At 47.4% G+C, this 22425-nt stretch overlaps 1 long non-coding RNA gene across 1 annotated transcript in view; it reads left to right on the forward strand.

Annotated features, from left to right (window-relative positions):
• The first annotated feature begins 16594 nt into the window (after positions 1 to 16594).
• The window catches only part of LOC106025297 (uncharacterized), a 28337-nt gene continuing 22506 nt past the window's right edge, over positions 16595 to 22425 (forward strand). Inside the window, exons 1-2 of the long non-coding RNA XR_001198868.3 lie at positions 16595 to 16784; positions 17261 to 17344. This is a non-coding gene — a long non-coding RNA (uncharacterized LOC106025297). The remainder of the gene's footprint in view (positions 16785 to 17260; positions 17345 to 22425) is intronic.

The raw sequence follows: 22425 nt of genomic DNA on the forward strand, positions 1-22425 counted from the left end.
CCTAAGTGACCTCGTGCAATATTTCAGCTTTTGTGACTGGCTCATTTCACCTAGCACTATGTTCACAGGGTCACACAGATTGTAGCAAATGTCAGCATTCTCCTCCTTTTTAAGGCTGCGTCATATTCCTGGAGCTCACTTAATGTGCCCTTGTGTGTGGCACAGCTGGATGTCATTTGCCCACTGTTACGTCTGGCGGAAAAGTCGGGAGTTTGTTATAATTGTGAAACAGGAAACTTTATGTCCTAGAACTTTTAAATTTAATTTAATATACTTACAGACTGCATATTGATTTGGGTAGTACATATCAACTTTTCAATGTCAGTATTGAGATAATCAAAACCAGTGCCAATAGTAGACTAATTAATGATTAATAATGGATTAATTAAAGTCTTCTCTCTTTCCTGCACAAATCAAAGGACTTCCTCTTTTGGTTTACTTTAAATGTAATGAAAATTTAAAGACCCTGACAAAGCAGAATACAGAACTGTTCCAGATTTTGACAGGCCACCTCTCTTTTTCATCTTTTGCTTTTACGACTAACTCCTCGTCAGTTGCTCTTTAGGAACTTGCTTTTCACAGGGCTCTGTCAAACAGTTGTTAGAGAAACAGCTTTCTTTTTCTCTCACATTTTAATCACTAATACTGCTTACTTAAAATACATAATTACAAGGTCAAGTGTAACCAGCATAAACAGACTTGGGGACAATCATCTACCTGATTTTGGGAAGCACACAGTCCTGCAGATGGTGGCTGGTGGAGGGCTTATCCCCGGGGTTGGGTATGCAGGGGCTCAGTCTACTCATGAGAGAACACCAGGCAAATCCAAGTGGAATGAAATTCTACAAATGAATGGACCAGTACTTTCCAAATATCTTTTGCTTTTGATCACTATCTTTTTAAAGCTTTATTTAAAATATTTTATTAGTACATGCGTGCAGTACATAATGGTTGCATTCATCGTGGGGAGTTCATGCACGTGCATAACTTTTTAAATGTCAAATCCTAATGCAGGAGGAAAGGCTGAGCAGGGTCACATAGTAGAGGACCCTGAGGCGCTCTGACAGGAGGACGCCTGGCTGATCGTGAATTGTAGTCTTTTGCTACAAAGGACTTTTACTGGGCTCATTGATGAGGCTTTTAAAAAGGGGCTGAGAATTACATCGTAATAATATGTCAGTGCTGTTTCCTGGGTTAGATGGCTTTATTGTGAATTCTGTAGGAGGATTACATGTAATGTGGAATCCTGGGCCAGAAAATGGACATTGGTGTAAAAGCTGGTGAAATTTATGTCTGGTGGAATGTATGTCTGCAGAGTTTGGATTTCTTCTGGGTTTGAATAATTATACTATTTTTTATAAGATATTAACACCAGGGGAATTGGGTAAAAGACCTAGGGAGACTGTATACTCAATTTCTCTTGGTCTTGTTTTTGAGACAAGACCGTGTAGTTCAGGCTGGCCTTGAACTCTTGGTGATCCTCCTGCTTCAGCCTCCTGAGTACTAGAATTATAGGCACGAGCTACCATGCCTGATTCATGTGTTGGATTTTAAAGTCTGAATTATTTCAAATATTGATTTTTAAGTCAAATTATTTCAAAATTAAAAGTTTCTCAAAATACAGAAAAGTGTGAAGCCTCAACCCTGTGACATTCAGCTTCAGTAGCTCAGGGCCTGAGGCTCTGCATTTCCAGTGAGCTCAGGGCATGGAGCTGGGGCTGCGGAACCCCACCCCTGCCCCACAATGGTGCTTCGGAACTCGGCACCTTGGCTGATGTTGGTTAGTGCAGTGTTGTAGTCAGGGGTTGTACACAGAGAACAACTAGGATTAGGACATGGAGTTTATAATATTTTTATAATGGTCACCGAGAGTTAACACAGGAAAGTGCAGGAAATCTATCCGCAACACCAAAGACATAGATTATTTAGTCAAGAGCCGAAACCCCACAGCAATGTCCCACATGAGTCCAGATAAAAATCCAGAGCTCAGGACAATGCCTCCACGAGTCCAACTGGAGGCCCAGAGCCCTCAAGAAGGACTCACGCCAGTCTCTTTTACGGATCCGTGCCGGGAAGACCCAAGGGTCAGCGGTGGAAGCCAGAAAGTCTGTGCCAGCAGGATGAAGGAGCTGTGCTAGTGGGATGAGGGTTCTACGCTAGAGCAGAGAAGTCACACTCACGACAAAGACCAGGGCTATCCTGAAAGGTACCACAGCCGTCCTCAGTGACACGGAGGCCCTGAGCTCCTCCGATGACAAGCACAGTCGGGTACGTGCCAGGAAGCAGCGTGACGAGTTCATCCTGGAGACCAAGCAGCACATGTCTTCCCCTCCAGACCCAGGAAGCAATGGTTGATGTGAAGACCAAAGCTTCTCCGGGAGAACCAACAGCTCAGACAGCAACTCGTAGGAGAACCCACAATGCCTCCTTAACACCTCACCCCCTCCACACCTCTCTTCTTCTCCACCTATTTATCCTGGCAACTTTCCTCACGTGGAGCATCTTCACTCAATGCCATGCTGATGTAATCCAGCTGGTGTTAAGCTGACCACCAGTTCTTAATCCATAACATGCAGTGTTCATTTTCTGGATTTGGAGATGTCCCAGGCCTCCGTGAGGAGCAAAGCAGCCTGCTGATGCTCCTAAAGGTTCTGGGGCGCTCACCGTGGGGACCCCTGTGGTGGTGCAGGGTCACAGTGGCGGCCTGGGCCTTCAGTTCTGGGCCAGACAGACATCTGTGGATCACAGTTCAGCTGTCACAGCGGTGGCCTGGGAGGGAGCGCCCTTCCCTTGAGTGCTGAGATCATTCCAGGCCCATCTCATCTGCAGTGGACACGTGGGTTTTCACTGGATGATAAGTACTAATGTAGGAGGCGTGGGACTGGCATCCCACGTTCAGGGGTCTTCCCTGGGGTAAGATGAAGTGTTGGGACCATCTGTCCTGGTGGTGGCCTTGAGCTGGGTCCCCCCATACTTTTCCTTATTCCATTTGGCTTTCTGGTTCTGGCTTCTGACCCAGCTGTCCAGAAATCTCTGGGTGTCCAGATTTTTAACCAACAATCCATTCCTGTTCTTCCCTGGTGTTGCTTTAGATTTTGTGATGTTTCCGAACACTGCAATGGGGCCCATTCATTTAACAGCCTTCTTTTCTCCAAAATTGCACTGTATTTTTTCCCACATTTTTAATTAGCTCATATTGGTTATGTAGACGGATGTGTTTCACTGTTTCATTGTGGCGATTTGTACATACACAAATCATTTTCCCCCTCTGCCACCCCCTACCCCAGGTCCACGTGTTGCTTTGGAAGGCATTTCAATGTGTAAAACGTATTTATATCATGGGACCCTACTGTCCCTGGCCCTGGAGACGGCAGTGAATGAAACAATCCATTTCTGTCTCGTGAAACTTACTTTCCAGTGCTGGGGCAGGTGGCACACACAGTCAGGCAGCTTGATGGTGTCTTGGGGTGACAAATGGGAAACAGTAAACTGGGCAAGGGGGCTGGCGGTTGGCAGTGTGAGCGGGTGAGAGACGCAGGTGGCTGCAGGGAAGGGGGTTGCCTGCACAGGGACAGCCCTGCAGAAGCCTGGGTGGGACGCACTGTGTGTTTACAGAGTGGGGAGGAGAAAGGGGGGAGGAGTCAGAGATGCAGCGGCCAGATGAGGGCAGGCCCCCCGAGGGACAATGGTAAGCAGGTGACCGTAGCCAGATCTCATGGCACTTTATGGAGAAGGCACAGAGGCTGATGTCAGGGATGCGGCAGAACCTCTCAGCTTCCTGGCCCTATGGCCTCATGCAGAAGTTGTCGTCTCTCTGGGTTCAGCCTTCCCCGAAGCGGAGATGATGATGAGATTCTCTCTTGTTCTCCAGTCACCCGCTCCTCAGCCTTTAGCAAGCTCACAGTGGTCATCCAGACTGGTCTTTACCTCATGGCTCGTGCTGTCTTCCGAGCTCAGCTAGGGGAAGAGCAGGAGACAGCTGCCCGGAATGCAGCTGACCTCACGCATGCTCAGTGCACCCCGGGATGCTACCAGGTGGCGGTAACGTTCACACGAGGCGTCAGGGCTGTGTACGTCCAGGACAGCCCAGCTTTTTTATGCCACTGGACAGACCGTTCCCCTGGCAGAGGTCTCCTGTCATCCTTGCTCCATGTGCCGAGGTTCTCATCTCCCAGGACTCTGCTCTTTGGCTGGGTGCTGCCCAACCTTGCCCAGGGCGCCTCTGTGTGGTCAGCGCACCGGCCTGGCCCTGATTCCTCCTGTACAGAATTCTTTGTCTTCTCCCTTCATGGCCCACCATTGGCTCAGGAGGGCGACTCTTGTCTGCAGATCCCAGCATGGTGCCAGCTCACAGCCCCAATCCCCAGATAAATGTTTCACAGATGAGCAGAACATTCTCTCATGTATGAAGAGCACCTCTGCCTTTGTTTAGGAATGATCTGATTCTTTTAGAGCCTTTCAGTCTCCATTTATAAAAGTCCTCCCCAAACTGGCCCGTGTTGAATATTCTAGCACTCTGAGTGGCTGAGGCAGGAGGACTGCAAGTCTGAGCCCAACCTAGGCCACTTAGCATCATAGTAAGACCCTGGCTCAAAATTAAAAATGAAAAGGGACTGAACATGTAGCTCAGTGTGAAGGTCCTGGGTTCAATCCCCGGTACCACGTGTGTGCACGTGTACACACACACACGCACACGCAGGCGCATGCACACGCAGTCCTCTCCATGGTCACCCTCACTGTTCTTATGTATTTCTCATAGCACTGAGACCCCCGCCCCTTGGGTTCTTCTAATAGTACATGGAGGGCGGCAGAGAGAACAGAAGCTTCCAGATGCCGATAATCGGCTGCATCACAGCTGGACCCTCTCAGGCCGCTGGCCATGCTTCCGGGTGCTGCAGAGGGAGTTGTCTAAAATTCCACCCCAGTGACTCAGGCGCTGAGGGCTGGCCTGAGGACTTTCCAGGAAGGGAGCGGAAAGCTCAGGTGGGTCCCACGTGGAGGGCAAATGAGACTTCACAGATGTGACCAGAGGGGAGTAAAGGCAACCTCAGAAATCCCAGAGAATACTACAGAGCAGTCACAATGTGTGTGGCTGCTAGTGCGGTAACTAGGAGCCCCAGAAAGAGTAATAACAGCAATGCCAGCCTTTGCACGAGAATCACACTGTTGGTTCCCCTGCATGCCCATCTCAGACTGTCATGGTCGCCCCTCGAGTATGCGAGTGTGGGTGTTTGCTTTCCTGTCCGAGTGTCAGGCAGGCAGTATTTCTGTTTCATAGAGGAGAAAAGTGAGAATGAGGGGGTCACAGATCACCCCAAGGCCCTAGAGCTTCACTCCCAAACCCCATGCACCATATATTATGGGCCTTTGGTAGCTAATGGCAGGGGCCCAACTATTAGAATGAAATGGGGCACCTTGTGTGCCAGGACTGCCCTGGGGTCAGCCTGGTGGTTAAAGCCCTGAATTTGAAGGGAGACCTGGTTCACCATGTTGTGTGACTTCAGGCATAAGACTTTACCTCTCTGAACCTCAGTGTCCCTAGCTGTAAAATGGGATTAACAGTAATATCTATAGCAGGGTTGTATGAGAGAAGAAATCCTTCCTGCTTTTAGTCCGTTGGAGAATCACTGGATCAACTTTTAAGCGTGGAGCTTCATCCTAAGGCAATAATGGTGGTAACCTAGGTACAAAATGACATTCCTAGCATTTACACCATAACTGTGCTTAAAATGTGGGTCCCACCAGAGAGCAAACTTCAGGAGGCCCAGGACTTTTTCGTGTGTTCTGTTTGCTCCTGTAGTCTCAGTATAATAGCCTGAATAATAAAGCTTCACTTATGTTTGTTGAGTGAATGAATAGGAAACGCTGAGATAGTGCGCAGAGAGTGATGCCCTTGGCTTCCGGCCATCCCGAACATTTGGTATCATTTGCTAATGTAATTACTAGCTTGGGCAGGCCAAGGGACCTGCCCAACCCTAACCTTAGGTAGGGTAAACCCTGTACACCCAGCCAGCAGTCAGCTTCCCACTCCTTTGGCTCTGGGTGGGGGGCCCAAAGCTGGAAGCCTGGGGTGCCTTTGACTGTTTCTGAGCTCCTGGCCCATGGCTGGACCAAGCCGATGTTGACAACTAGAAAAACGCGCCCAGGGGAGATGTTCAGAGCACAGGGAGGACCAGGCCACAAGACAGCCAAATTGTCCTCAGTCTCCATGTGTTATGGCTGAAGGCACTTTTGGAGGAGATGCCAGGCGGGGACACAGCCCTTCCAGGCTGTCTGCCAGAAACTCCTTGCACTTGCTGGTTCCGAGGAGCACCGCACCCCGCATCCATGGACTGGCCCGGTGCCCACATGGGAGTGTCTCCTGTTCCTGTTTAGTGATTATATCAAGCAAGTCTCCTGTGATTACAGAGCCAACAGCTGGTGTGGATTTGCATATGGCATGAAATTCAGTGAGTTCATTTTAATGTCTGTACTGAGCGGGGCACGGATGAGTTTGTGGGAACCCTGTCACCCTTATCTTTGTTTGCACATCTGCTTTTGGCACTTGCTTCCAAAGTCTTGAAGTTTGTTTCCTCCCCACTTCACCCAGCGAAGAGAGACATGGTTCCTGCCTCTAGAATTCCAGGAGGGACTCTGTCCTCGGGCTTGCAATGTGTTGCCCGGGCAAGTCACTTTCCCTCTCTGGGCCTCAGTTTCTTCATCTGTTAAGTGAGGCTTTGCAAGTGGATCATTGCTCTTCTTTAGGGGTGTTTTTGGCACTTGGGGTGGGACAGTGTTTCTTGGGTGGCACTTGTACCACGTTAAACATCCCTGGTTCTTGGGCACCACGCGGTCAACATCTCTGGTTCGTGACAATCTCTGCACAGTTCCAAAGGGCTCTGTAGCAAACACAGTCAGCGCCCACTTCCGTCCCTGCATCCCTTCACCATTTTTATTTGTACCATCCCCTTGTACATGTCCCCTCCTCAACGTCCAGCACCTGAGTGTCTTCTTTGGTGACTGTCTCCGGTCCCAGACCCCACCCACTGTGTTGGACTGGTTCCCTGCCTGGTGACAGTTCACACCCATGGCTGGGTGCACATGTGGGGATAAACAGCTCCTTTGCCTCCAGCCTGCTCAGTCCTAAGATGAGATCTGCCGGGCACCCAGAGCTTCCTCCTGGGGCAGGGAGCCTGGGTTCTCTCGGTGTGACTTCGCCTACTTTGTCGAGGGAATCCATGGTAGTAACACCCTTACACACTTTTTTGGTGGTCCTGGGGAATGAGCCAGGGCTTTGTGTGTGCTCCACCACCGAGCTGCATCCCCACCCCTTCTGGCCTTTGAAGCGGGATCTCATTGCCAAGGCTGACCTTGAACTTGTGAACCACTTGCCTCGACCTAAGATCACAGGTATGTGTCACTTTCATGCAAACTTTATCTCAGGGTTTGTTTCTAGAGAACCCAGCCCAAGACAGCCATTGTGCCCTGCATGTGACTCCCCAATGGTGGCTGCCAACCAGATGGCCTTCCTGATTACTCACTGGATGCATATTTCTTGGTGTCTAGTATGTGCCAGTCCTGGGCTGCGTGTGACAGCTAATTTTAGGTGTCAACTCCAGTGGATTAAAGGATGCCCAGACAGCTGGCGAGACATTATTTTCTGAGTGTCCCTGAGGACGTTTCTGGAACAGACAAGCATTTGAATCTGCAGACTGAGTAAGGAAGATATTTCCTTCCCAGGTAGCATTCAATCCGTGAGGGCCTGGCCAGAATAAGGAAGGAGAGAAGAAATCCTTTTTCTCCATATTAGTGATTAAATATAAAGTGTTTGCACTGAGCTGTATCCTAGTCCTTAAAAAAATTTTTTTTTGAGACAGGGTCTTGCTAAATCACCAAGTTTCCCAGGGTAGACTCCAAATTAAGACCCTCCTGCCTCAGCCTCCCAGAGTGCTGGAATTACAGGAATGTATCTCCACACCTAGCTTCTTTCTTTCTTCTTGAGTTTGTACACTGTTCTTTTCCTACCCTTCGATATCAGAGCTCCTGGTTCTTGGGTCTTTGGACTCTGGGACTCACCCCAGATCCACTCTTTCCCCCTTTTCTCTTTTCTCTATTTCTTTGGGGATTACACCATCCAGCTATCCTGGATTTTAGGCCTTCAGTTTGCACTGCATGGTGCCATGGGCATTCCTGGTGCTCCAGACTATAGGTGGCAGACATCAGATCCTCTTGAGCTTTGTAATTGCATGAAACAATTGCCTTAATGTTTCCCATTCATGCTATTTCTCTGGAGGACTCTGATTAAACTAAACTCATGACATGCAATGGAAACACAGTGTGGATCTGTTCCGTGGAGCTGGTAGAGAGGCCAGCAGATGACTGTGGGTGACTTCAGAGGGTGTCATAGCACTTCTGGGGTGCTGTGGAAGCGTGAGAAGTGGTGAGGGGCTCTCTGTGTTGGATAATCGGGGGTGAAGGTATAGGCTTTACCCCCTTTCCATGGTAAATGCTTATGTTTAAAATAATTATTACAGTAAAAGACACATTGTTGTTAATCCTGCTCAAAACACTTGTACTTCCTCTGAGCACTACCCAGCATTCCTGCCACTTTCTGAAGCAGTTTCGGAAGTCCTCTCTAGGTCTTTATGAAACTTGATAAAAAATACAGTGAATGCTGTTTCTGTAGCAAAAAAGTTCACCCCCACTCTCCCCAGGGGGCACACTTCAGTTTGTTAGCTGCCCAGGTAATGGTTCCTGTTACAGTTCCTGTGACTGTTGTTTCTTAGAAACAACTGGTCACTGTGATGCATATTGTAAGAGCCAGGCCCTGATTGAAAAGCCATTCTGCCTCTGTATTTTCTGCTTGCTGATCGCATATAAGCTCTCGACCCCCAGAGATCAGGGCTGGTTATTTTGCCAATGACCACAATCAGTGCACATCGACATAAAATAAATGACTCCAAATCCTGGGTGTCATTTTGGTGTTTCTGCTTGCCATTACACTGCTGGGCATCATCCAGTGGAAAGGCAGGCTCCTAAAACATTATGCTGTTTCCTCATCCACACTGTTTACCAGCTCTGGCACTATGTAGCTTCTGGCTCTTCTCCACAGTCAAAGTGAGGATGAAAGGTTAATGTTTTAAATCAGTTCAGAACACAGAGGCAGCCATAACAGGACGACGGAAGGCACACGAACGCTTCCAGAAGTTGGCAAGAATGATGGGTTAAGTGTGGCGGGAGTGAGGGGAAATATTCTGAGGGCGATTAGTGGCAATGTGTCTTTTAGTGTAGTAATTTAAAAACTCAAACATTCACTGTCATTTTCAGTCACACCTCTTAGATGTTGCCAAGCAGGTGGAACAGCACATGCAAAGTCCGGAGGAGGAACAGAGCTTAATGTTGGACGACTGAGCGAGGGCCAGATGCACTGGACAGTAGGGAAAAAGGTTTGAGATGAGGTGGGCAGGTAAGCAGGGGAGAAGTTTGTAGCCTATAGTGAAGAACTTGAATTCTCAGCAATATATGCACACATATATTTATAGCAGCACAGTTTATATTAGCCAAATCTTGGAAACAACCCACCAAGTGGTGAATGGGTACAGAAGATGTGTGGTTTCTTAATACAGCAGTGTACTCCTCTGCCATGAAGGATACTCAAGACATTTCTAGGAAAATGGACACACCTTGAGTTCATACTCTTACGTGAAATAAATCAGACACACGTGTAAATTCTGCAGTGTTTCTCTGGTGTGAGAAACCAAAAGTGTAAATAAGGTCTAAAATGTATAATATTGTGAAATAGGAACAAAGCATTCAAATGGGGACAGGACAAAGGCGAGGGAAAGAGGAAATGTAAGAAGGGAAACTTTTTAAAAAATGAGAAAAGAAGCAAAACACAGAAATGGAGCTTTTGTAAATGGGGAGGGGAGGAGAGATTGAAGGGAAGGGAAGGCAACGGGACAAAACCAAGTTATACAAATTCTCTGTGATGAATGTGATCACTGTGCATATCTAAAATTATGCAATAAAATTTGATAAAAAAAAGAACTTGAATTCTATTCGAAGGATTATGGGAAGCCATTCTAGGGTTTTAGGCAGGGATAACTTGATTTAATCAACATTTGAAAAAATCGCTCAGGTGTACAGAAGATGGATTGGAGAGGAGTTGTCTCAGTCAGGCCCTGTTTCAAACAAGGTACTTAATGTGGAGAATTGGCTACGTACGTGTTGGAACAGCTGAGAAGTCAAATAGGGGACAATGAGGTGACCCAGAAATGACCAGTAGCAGGAAATTTCTTTGTAATTATATGCAAATGGACCATAATTACAAAGAACCCAGGGACCGGAACCATCTGGTAGGGAGGGGGAGGGTGACCCTGCTGGGCTTGGGATATGAGACCATGATGTCACCCAAAGCAGGCTGAGGGTCAGAAATACCCAGATCTGTCCCTTTGCCCATCCTCTAAGGCTTCCACTGGGGCCTCCTCCAGGTTGAATTTACCCAGAAACCAGAGAGCAAAGGGGCCTGAGAAACAGCACCCCGCGATTCAGAGCAGGCTGGGAGGGACAGGTTTGGGATGTGAACTCAGACAGGGACAGGGACCCAGGGGAGCCCCTGCAGGAGCAGCAGGGAGGGGTGAAGGATGCCCAGGCTCCACACGGAGGTCAGATAGAGAAACGGGGCCAGGGCGAGGTCCACTTTGGATCTGGAACCAACTGGGCTGGGGCATGGTGGTGAAGGGGAGGGAGGAATCACTGATGATTCTAGAGCGTTTCTGCCTTCAGCAACTGGCACAAGAGGGTGGCTTTAGGTCGGAGAAATGGCCCTTTATCCTACCCTGCTCATACACAATTTAATAAAGCATTTTACAAACTTTGGATAATTTGGGCAAAATTTTGTCATTTGCGACTAAAAGAGCTAAACAGAAAAAGACTAAGGGGGGGGAGCAGTGAGAAGGAGGATTAGTGAGAGCCCTGGGGGGTTCTTGGAATCCCTCCTGGTTAGCAAGAGCTTTCCTTTGTTCTTCCTAACAAAGTATATATACTCAGTCCGTTCCCCACTGCTGTGCCTGTGGGCTTTGTACTTCATCATCCTTGGGACAAGAACCCACAAGGGGGAGAAACTGGCTACAAGCTTGTCTCAAAGAAAGAAAAAGGGAAAGAAGAGAGAAAGGAAAGAAAGAAAATAAGAAGGAAAAAAAATTGCAACTTCCAAGAGAGAAAAAGAAAGCATACAGAAGCTATGTAAATTTCCCAAAATCGCATGGCTCGGATGGGATTTAAACCTGATTTCTGTGACTCTGTTCACACTTCATTCTTAGAAGACTGCAGAAGGAACCTGGCTTACACAGATTCATTCAGAATTGCTGATGTGAACCCCGGCATCTGCTCAGATCATCACAAACGTAAGAATTTGGGTCATCTTGTGGGGCTGCTCATGAAGGATGTTTACAGTGGCACCATGTCAATAAGAATTCATCCACAGGGTAAGGTTTCCACCAAAAAGTAAAAAGAGGCTCTGGAGCCCTCAAGACTTTTGCTCATTGGGTTCATGAGCCAGGGAAGCTTCTGAGGGAACCTTGGGGGAACCAACACTCAAGCTCTGATGAAGCCATGAATCAAGCAATATTCTTGGGACTCTTTCTCCACGTCTGGGCTCTGTTTTTCTTTATTTGATGATTTTTATTCCTTCAGTTTTCTTTTAAGTGGCAGAAATATTTGACTGGAAGTTCTAAAAAAAATCTGGTACAGTTACTCCAGAGGTTGGACTACATACAGTCTTTTCCCGAACTCTAGAAGATTACCATGAAGAATTCTGATTGGCTCTGCTTGAGTCACATGACTACCCCTCAACCAACCTGATCTATGGAGATATCTATTAGATCATGCCTGCTGCTATGGAAACAGTGATTGACAGCTCCAGCAGACACACATAGAATATAAGAGGGATGTTCTAAAAGAAAGAACCTGCTGGGAAGACCAAGGCTATAGTACCCACTACAATTCCTTCCAGTGTTAGCAAGGGCAAAGGGTTTAAGAAGGCACAAAGGTTTTTGTGCTTGTGGAGGAAGCAAGAATAAACCCTAAGACTGCATCTCATTCCCCAGTAGTCCAAAGAAATGAGAGAAAACTAGTGGAAGGGGTGATAGTATCAGAGAGGAAAAAAGAAGAAACAACATGGTGATAGTCTTCAGAATCCTGGCCACTCAGACCAGCGGTCACAGTGGACCTCAGTGCAGAGGAAAAAGCAGCTGACTTTAGGTGGAGGAGAGCTACCATCCGCTGTGTTTTTGGCTGAGTAAGCGCACATCCCCTCCAAAACAAAGGCCTTGAAGGTTACTTCTTCCTTGATAAATCTTCAGAGAGAGGAAAGGCCAACCTCGAACACATACCCAGCCTCTGCCTCAAGGGCAATGCATGAACCACTAGACCACTCCAGAGTGGTCATCACTCCAGCATGGCTGCACCGCACTGTCCTTAGCAGGCTTCCGCCCACGCTGTGCAGGTGTCCTCAGCATGGGGCTTCTCCAGGCTGCTGTGTGAGGCTCATTTGGAAACTCTGTCCAAAGTCTCGCACTGCTGCTTGAGGCTGGAGGAAGTCAATGCCCTGTGGGTGGTTCGGACCCGGGAGAAGACCAGAAAGGACAGATCAGTGCCTTCCCTCTTCTTTTCCCAGGGGGGCAGTGCTGGTTACAGACTCCTACGCCGATGCCAGCGGTTGAGCATCCCACACAGTGGCTCAGTAGCGGGGGACCCTCATTCCTCCCGCTGACCCTCGTTCCCTGTTCACCCCTTCTCACCTCCCTCCTGAGACCACATCCTGCCAGCTCAGAATGCACTGCTGTCAGTGACGCCGCTTCCAAAGTTCACTTTTACGCACAGGACTGCAATGAACATCTTTGTACTGAAACCTTTTTAGATTGGGGAAATAATTCTGGAGAATAAATCTCCTGAAGTATAAATCGTTGGGTTAAAGGGTTTGCTCATTTACTAGTTTGATAGCTATCGCTAAATTGGCCTCTCCAGGCACTTCGGGAATTTGCATTTCATGGCTTTCCTGATGTTGAATATTATTAACCTTTAAAATTTTTGACAAGTGAATGTGGGAAAAATTTATGAATCTCTAATTATTAGCTTAGAAGCCATTTGTATATTTCTGCAATGGACTGTGTTTAAGTCTTTTCTCCAATGCCTTTTCTTGTTAGATTTGTAAATTTTTTCTTATGGATTGCAAGAGTTCATCTGTTTTTTTCCTTTTAAATATCTCTTTGTCATGTATGTTGTAGATTTTTATTCTGCTTATACATAATGCAAATGCATTATGTTTCTTTTATTTTGCTGGGGAATTTGCTAGAAATTTAAATTTTGATGTGGTTAACTAGGTCAACATTTTTCTTTGTCATTTTGGACTTCATATACTTACAAAGTTCTTCGTGATTATAAAAATATTCTTTTGGGTTGTCTTTTAGGATTGTTATAGCTTTTATTTGTACTTATTCATTTTTATCTGTTTGATTTTCTGCAGCAGTGGGTGTAGAATCCAGCACATGATAACTGCCCTACCACTGAGCTACATTTCTGGTTCTTTTCACTTTTTATTTTGAGGCAAGTTCTCCTGACATTGCCCAGGGTTGTCTTGAACTTGGGATTCAACTGCGTCAGTCTCCCAAGTAGCCTACCTCGCCCAGCTATAGATTTTTTTGGGTCTTTTTCCTTTTTATCGGTACCAGGGATCGAACTCACGACTGCCTGCATTCAAGGCAGGCGCTTATGCCGCTGAGCTAAACCCCAGCCCCCAGCTATAGATTCTTAAAAAAATTTTAACTGTAATTTATTTTAGATATTATTTATTCAACTCTCACAATAACCTGGCCCATTTGGGCCAAAGACATGGACTTTTGCCTCTCTTTGTTTGAAGAGAAATGGAAATCTGTGAGACATGCCCTGGGCCATTTGATGAGTTGGGGACATGAATTTGATTATTGTATGATTCGAGAGCACTAAATTTGAGGCCCGTGAAATGCCCTTGGTGCCGTAATAGCGTTTTTTATGCTTTAATATCCTCCCAGGGTTGAGGATGCAGCTCAGTGGCAGAGTGCTTGCCTAACATGCTTAAGGCTCTAGGCTCCATCCACACACACACACACACACACACACACACACACACACACACACACACCCAACCTGCTATTACAGAAGAGAGCAGTAACTACATTAGGGAAACAACTTTGCTGATGACTTGATGCCCTTGGGTCCTTCCCACATGATCGATCGCCCAGCTTGGCACCCACTTTTTCTTGGCCCATTCTCATCCTAAAACCTTCTAGCTGTGGGTGTCTGCAGCATTGCAGCTCCTGTCCTCCCTGCAACCTTTTTCCATCGCCCAAGGTGGAAGGTCGGGGATGTTCATCACAGCGTTGTTTATCATGGGAAATTCGAACAGGCTCAGTGTTCCACTGTGAGAAGCTGGTCAGGTAAGTCATGGTGGAGACACATCAGAATGTGGAGGAGACATCAAGACACGGTGCAGATGATCTGTGCGCAGCGTGTGTCACTGTGTCCTCTTCCCCAACCTCTTTTCTTCTTTCCACTGTACTTTATGTGTGGGGTGGCCCTATTTTTGTTGAAACACATGGAACCTTCTGGTTGTACATATCCCAGTGTGCTGATTTGCATATTTTACCTTCAGGTGATTTTTTAAAATGTGTGCATTGAAATGTTTTTGTACACTAAACGCAATAAAGTAATAAGCATCACTAAAGGCCAGAGAGCTGCATTCTCTCTTCCTGTCCCCCACTACAATAGGGGTGTCCATTTCCACTCCTACCACCATCTACCTCTGAGTCCAGCATCAGAGTTGTGAACCTCAAATCTCCCATTGCACCAGGATTTGGGGCTAAAAAGCAGCTTCATGGTGACGCAGGGGTCTTCAAGGACACCTGGTTCTGGGCTGGGTTTCCCAGAAGAAGACTCCAGAGAGGACTAAAGAAGTGTCCAAAAGAAGATGATAAGGGGATGGAGGAGCAGGCATGGCAAGGGAAGGGGCTGAGAAGGGTGTGTTTTTGGCTAAAGCCCGGGCAGAGGGGCCTTAGCTACATCCCAGGGAACTACATCTCTGGGCAATTCCAAGCCTGGGAAGGCAGCTGGGCTTGGGCACAGGTGCAGCTGTCACTCATCCATCAGTGAATGCCTGGAGGAAACACACAGACACTCCTGGATCTCTTCTGGGGCCCGTGGGGAGCCCCTAGCAGGCAAGGGAAAGTGTAGCCAAGCAAGAGACTGAGAAGCTGGCTGCCGCGGGTGAACACACAGAAGCTGGGCTGGTGGTGCAATGTGCAGAAGAGCTCCCGCAGGTCGTGGGCAGAGCCTTGCTGCTACCTGGGGGTGACCTGCGTAGGCAGGAGGTGCTGGGATCTCCTGGACAGATGGCGCTCAGGTTCAGGGATTGACTTGGTGCTTTCTTGCCACTGTGTGACTTTGGGCAAGTCTTTGCCTCTCTGAAACAGTCTTTCTATCTGAAAAATGGAAGCAACAATTTGTTCTGTACCAGGGTTCTGAAAAACAATACACAAATACAGGGCACGAACCTTTCTCTGGGCTTAAAAAACAGAACTGTAAACTCTGGAGGCTGAGAGTGCAAGTCCTGCTTGCCAGGGTTGGCTTCTGGTGAGGCCTCTGTCCTCGGGCTGCAGATCGCCGCCTTCTCCACGTCCTCCCCCGCCCTCCCCTGTGCAGCAGGAGAGACGCTGGCTGGCGTCTCTTTCATAAGGACACCAGGCCTTTTGGATCAGGGGCTGGTCCTTTCGACCTCATTTAACCTTTCTGCCCTTGAAAGCTCCGCCTCCAAAAGCGATCCTGTTGGGGTTAACGCTTTCACATATGAATTATTTAGAGGGCAGGGATGTAATTCGGTCTGTAACGTGTATGTAAACTGAAAAACACTTGTATAATGCATAACAGATGTTCCATAAATGCGTCGGCGGTGTCTCATGGGTGTATTTTGGGGGGCCCAGATTGTGCCTATTTATTATGATTATTTTTAAAATGTTTTCCCTTAACAACGTCCATCTGCAGCATCTCTTAGACACTCTCCTGAGCTGGCAGCCCTGGGCCTGCATCCCAGGGAGCCGCCACCCTGGGGACAGAGGCGGGGTTTTCTGGAACAATCCGCTCTGAGCCTGGTCTGATTCAGTAATTTATGACCCGCCTGTCCCCTGTAGGTATTGAGATTTGTGACAGCTGGTTTAAATAAGTGTGACTGTAATTGAAGAGCCTGATTTTGGACTCTCGTTTTTTACCGTAGGGAACCAGGTCAAAACATCAAATTTCTATTCTTTTTCCGTGGGCTTTAGATAATTGTAAAAGTGAGTTCAAGGGTGAGGAGAGGCGGGGAAGAAGTGGAATGGCTATTGTGGTCAGCTGGCTGTATCTGCAGGCCGGGTCACCGTCACCGTCCTTCTCTGTATTGATGCCCTTTGTTCTGTAAGTCTTAGTCCCTCCCCAGCCTGGTTTAGGGCAGGGTCACGTGACTTGTTCTAGCCAATGGAATTTGGCAAACACACAGCAAGTAAAGGTTAGGAAGGATGCTCGCATATTTCCACTGGCTGGCTTATAATCCTGCAATCTTTAGGAGAATGTGCCCCGACTAGCTGGAGAATGTTCCCAGACCAGCCTCCTGAGGTAACATGAACGACTTGTCCATGTGCACGAGAAAGAGGGACAAGCAGGGGAGAACTCAGTTGTCCCCCCGGAGGCCATTACCCATCAGCCAATAGCCAACAGCCAGCTGCCCAGCAGATATGTGGGTGAGTTCAGCTGGGGCCAGAACTGCCTGCCAGACTGCAAGCTGTGGGCGACAATATAAAGGGGAGTTTTAAATCACTGTTTCTGGGGTGTCTGTTCCACAGCAACACCGGGACAGTAGATAACTGATACATTTACATTCTATGCAGACTCCTTTCCCTTCCCCTCCCTTTCCTATCCTCTTTCCTTTCTTTTCCTCCTTCTCTCCCTCTTCAATCCATATTTACTTGGCACCTACTATGTGCCAGGGGTAAAATTATGAGTGAAACTACTTACTGGTAGATACAATTCTTGACCTTAGGCTTTTAACAGTGTTGTGCGTGGGGCCATCACACGTCTTGAAAGACAACATCTAATAAGGTGACTAACATTGCGATGAACACAACACATTTGGCTTTAGGCTGAGCTGGGACAGCTTGCCTTCCCCCAGACTGCTTTGTTGCGATTTCTCTCTTTCCCATTTTAATTGTTCCCTCAGACACCACAAAAATTGCCGTTGGTAGAAACAGCTCTTCCCAGTAATGGAGATCCTTTCAAAATGATGTGTAAACCCGAGCTGTCCGTAAGTAATTTATGTAAAGAGCAAGCCATTCTTTGTGTGTTTTTATAAGGTACAGAGAGTTTTATGTACTGTAAAGTTTGATATATTGTTATAAATGATGCTTTGGTCTCAGTCCTACGCAAAGAAAAGTGCAGTATTTCTCTGAGTTCTGGGAAATATGCTGTAAATAAAGCTGGTGGTTTATTTCTTGGCTGGGGATGTTCTCTAGTAATGTAAAGTGATGTCAACACTCATATCTTAAGGGCAAAATATGAAGTTCTTCCTCTATCCCACAGGGCAAGAGTAAACAGGGCAGGCTAGGCTCGCTAGACTCCCTCATAAGCCAGGCCTGGTCTTGGGTCTGTGTTCTGATGGAGTTTGTGATCCCGTGTTCTGATGGGGTTTGTGATCCACATGCTGCTAGCTGGCCCATCTGAGTGCAGATGAATTAGAGAAATCAGCATCAGTTGACCCTGGGATCCACCCGGTTCTTTCTGACCCTTGAGTGTTATCCCTAAATATTTGTATCTGAAGTCAGTCTGTTTAATTAAGACCAGCCAACCAACCAACCAGCCAGCCAACCCAGAGACCAGGTGGCGTATCAGCTATAAAGAAAGGTACTGCTTAGAATTCTGTAGGCCAGAAGTTCAAGATCAGGTCACCTGCAGATTGTGTGTCTGGCTAGGACCTATTTTGTCATTCATAGATGACATCCTTCAGCCATGTGTGTGTTGATGGCGAGAGTCAGGGGTCTCTCTCCATCCTTTTTTTAAAAAGCTCATTCATAAGAGTTCTATTTGCATGCTTCATAGCTTCCTAAATGCTCCTCCACAACCTGGCACCACTGCAGCAGCAAGCAGAAACACTGAAATGACACTAAGCATTTGGAGACAGATTTATTTTACATAGATGAGCACTGATCAAGATCACTCCCAAAATATGAAGCCCTGATCTCTGGTGGGCTAGGACTTATATGGGATAAGCAAGCAGGAAGTGCAGAGGCAGAATGGCTTGTTAATCGGAGATTGGTTCTTACAATAAGCATCATACTGACCAAGTATGCATCCCAGTGATCAGCTGTTTCTAACAAACAAAAGTAACAGGAACTGTAACGGGAACTGTTACCTGGGAAGCTAACAAACTGAAGTGTGTTGGCTGGCAGCGGTGGGGTGCATCTTCGGCTGTGCCATCACCATGGCAGTAATGGGAGGAGCTGGCTGTGACAGCTGCCTGTGTGTGGGTGGAGGGAGGAGCTCTGAGCTGCCCTCCAAGGCCTGGCTCTGCCACTGAACCTCACTGTTACGGGAAAGTCCTTTCCCCGACCTCTGGTTCTTCTTGCATACAGTAAGGTAGCTCTTGTAGCTCTGACATTCTGGAATTTACTGAAGCCAATAATGACCTTGCCTATGTGTCTGAGAGTGAAAGGACATTTTATTTCAATTCCTCACCCTCGTTGTGGAGGTAGAATATACAGTATATGCATCAGGACTCTTCTGATTGAAAGCTCTAGGATCTCAGCTCAAATTGGCTGAAATAAGGTCAATTTTCTGACTCACAAGACTGGAAAACAGACAGAGTTCTGGCTTCAGACATGGCTGAATCCAGGTGTCCATCAGATGGCCCTGTCACTCAGTCTCTTTATCTTCCATCTCTGCTACCTTCTCAGCTGACAATGTTCTTAAGCAGCTTTGCCCCCCACATCGTGGTGATAATGACCAGCACTACTAGATCTTTATCTTTCCAGTTTATAATGCCTGGTAGATGTTTTAGAAAAAGCACAGTGGCTGGATTTCAATGGCTTTGTTGAACACGCGTTCATCTTTGAAGCACTCTGGCTCAGTCTGGGTCATGTGCTCACCATGAAGTTGGAGTAGTGTCAGCCCCTCCCACCTCAACCAATAGAGTGAGGTCGAGGTTCTCCAAGGGAAGGTCAGGCCCCAAAGGCTGAGGAATAGTGAGTGGGTGCTGAGCGGATACCAACAGTGAGTGTCTATCTCAGGGCCAGGCGAGATCTTACAGGAGAATCTTACGAAGCCACTATTTATATCTTTCATTCCTGGAGTCCTGGGATGTTAGCATTGCATGAAAGCTCAGATATAAACAGCTCATGCCTCTTCCTCCCAGCCCTGCATCTTACAGATTAGAACATGGAGAGTGGAGAAGGAGCCATTTGCTAACCATCCCTAAGCATGAAGCGTTGGCAGATGGGCACTGGGTTCTGCTTATCTCTGCTTCAATACTCTCCTCTGAGTGGCTCAAACTCAGTGCCCCCTGGGAAGGACCCTAACCCAAGGAGGAGCCTGCTTAGCCGTAGCATCCTGCTGCAGGCTGCCTATCGCTTCTCAGCAAATGAGGCCCCCAGAGGAATCCCTTCGCATGGGGTAGGAACTGGTGACAGATGAAGCATTTCGTGCTCTTACCTGGACCTACTGGCCAGGGACTGGTCTGCACTGTGGACAGCGGGATGTCAGGTGGCTCTTGCCAAGCCACTGTGAGCCGAGTTCCTTGCTCTGAAACCTTGCAGAAGGGGACAGTGCAGTCTACAGCCCATCACAAGAGGGTTGAGAGTGTTGTCAGATGTCAACAGTCTTCCTGGAACTTGCAGTCAGCATTGCAGGGTCCTTTCCATTTCTGCCACCAGGGGTCCTGAGACTTGGGTCCAGGCCCAAGACACTTTTATGAGCCGCCTGACTTGGGCAAGAACTATCCTTTCTGAGCTTCACTATTTTTCAATATTAAATGGAGTTAGTGAATTTATTTTTTGAGGCAGGGTCTCTCTATTCAGTAAACGCTGGCCTAGCACTCCATATGTACCTCTCAGGCTGGTTTCAAATTTATGATCCTCTTGTCTCAGCTTCCTGAGTGCCTGGGTTGTAGGCTTTCTGCCACCTTGGTGAGTTGGCTTTTTTTTTTTAGTACTGAAGATTGAACCCAGGGCCTTTACACTGAGTTGCATTCCTAACATCCTTAAAATATTTTTTAGTTTATTTTGAGATAGGGTCTTGCTAGGTCACTAAATTGCTAAGCTGAGCTAAGTTTGCAATCTTCCTGTCTCAGCTGTCTGAGAAGCTGGGATTACAGATGCGAACCACCGTGCCCAGCTGGGAGTTAGCATTTTATTTTGTTCTCCACACAGATTCAATGCGAGGTCAGGGAGCTCTGGGATGTGGCCGTGGAATGAGAAGCTGGGAGCACCACACAAACACACAGCTGTGTTTCTTTACCCCACAGCGTGTTTGAAGGTGGAAGCTGAGATCCTTCTGTGTGTTTTCCTCTCTGGACTGGACCCATCAGCATACTGGCTGGGTGAATGCCAGTGTTATTGATACGGCCATTAAACTCGGTTGAATGTTAATTACAGCACTCAGTAAACATCTACTAGGGGCCGGATGTTGCTTCTTCTTGGCCTCAAAAACCATTTCTAGGGAACGGGAAGCCACATGGTGTTTTATCAAACGTTTATGGCTATTGGTTTAGGGAGGTGAGTTTACACGGCTGTGCAGGCTGCGCACTGGGAAATTAAATCGCTTGCATTTGGACTCAGTTCTAATCGTGCTGCCAGCCATGGGATTTATGGGGCCATAAAGAGTTGAGTACATCGCTTGCTGGAGACCTTGTGCTTATGGCTGCTGCCGGTGCCCTCGACAGGAAGCATGTTCTAGGAGCTCCGGGTTCAGCTGATGGTTTGATCGATACACGCATCAGGTGCCTACTGAGTGTGGGCAGCTGGGATACAGGGGTGAGCAGTGCAGACATGGAGTCTGCTGTCATTTTTTCCATGGTTCTGGTGATTGAACCCAAAACCTTTGCACTGAGCTACATCCCTAGCCCTTTTGTAACTTTTTATTTTGAGACAGAGTCTCACTAATTTACTAAGCTACCCAGGCTGGACCTGAGCTTGTGAAACCCCTGCCTTGTCCCCCAGATCGTAGAAGTTACAGGGGTGTGCTGCCTCGTTATCGTCCACAGCATCTTGAGGAAATAGTTGTTGCCAAATAATTTCACCAACAAACATGGAATTGCTAGCTAAGGCTGAGGTGAGGGAAAGGTTCAAGATGCTTTAAGAAAGAATAGGGGGCTGAATGGTGCACCTTCTCCATAAAAAGGGATAGGTCCATGTCCTAACTCCAAAACCTGTGACTACAATGTTGTTTATAGAAAAAAAAGTCTTTGCAGATGTGGTTAAGTCAAAGATGTCCCAATATGATCATCGTGGTTTATGCAAGCAGGCTTAAAATGCAACAAGCAGTCTTTTTTTTTTTTTTCGTCTTTTTCTTTTTCTGTCAGTACCGGGGATTGAACTCACGACCACACACTTGCAAGGCAGGCAACAAGCACTCTTTTTAAGTGAGCACAGAAGGACAAGTGAAAACAGAGGCGACTAGAGTGACACAGCCATAAGCCAAAGCCCACTTGGAGCCACCCACCGGAGCTGGCAGGGCTGAGAAGGAATATTTCCTAGGGTCTCCAGAGGGAGCACAACCCTGCCGCCGTGGTGATTTTGGACTTTTGTGTTCCAGAATGCAGAGAGAATGACACTCGTTGTTTAAAGCCATGGAATTTGCAGTGATTTGGTGTGGCAGTTATAGAAATCGATACAGAAGGTTTGATGAGGAGTTACAGCCTTCCCGGGAAGTCAGGGAAGGCTTTCCTGAGGAAGCAATTTCTGAGCTGGCAAATGTAGGATAAATAGGAGTTTGGTTGGCAAAGTGGACCAGGCTGGAGGGGAGGCTGGGAACAGGGAGAGGCACTGAGGTGGGGACACTGGCCTTGCTTCAGCCACAGCCCCTCCTGACCGTTCTCATTGTCATCTTCAGAAGCACTGAGCGCGGTCCCAGCTCAGGACCTGCTGCTGTTCCCAGAGCCTGCGGTGCTCTCCCCCAGCTCTTCCCCCTGCCTGGCTCCTGCTGGTTCTTCAGGTCCCAGCTGACATGGAATTGTTTGGAGATTTTTACAGCTGCCTTCAATATGCTTCACCTCTCATTCTTTATCCTTCTAAAGTCTTTCCAGAGTCTTTAGAATAGTAACAATGAGAATAGCTAAGATTTGGTCAAGTCCTTGCTTAAACTCATGTAATCTTAATACACATGCAATGGGATGAA

The sequence above is a fragment of the Cavia porcellus genome, unplaced genomic scaffold (genome assembly GCF_034190915.1).
Source record: "Cavia porcellus strain 051 isolate PalLab524CR breed Dunkin Hartley unplaced genomic scaffold, mCavPor4.1 scaffold_16, whole genome shotgun sequence".
Taxonomy (NCBI): domain Eukaryota; kingdom Metazoa; phylum Chordata; class Mammalia; order Rodentia; family Caviidae; genus Cavia; species Cavia porcellus.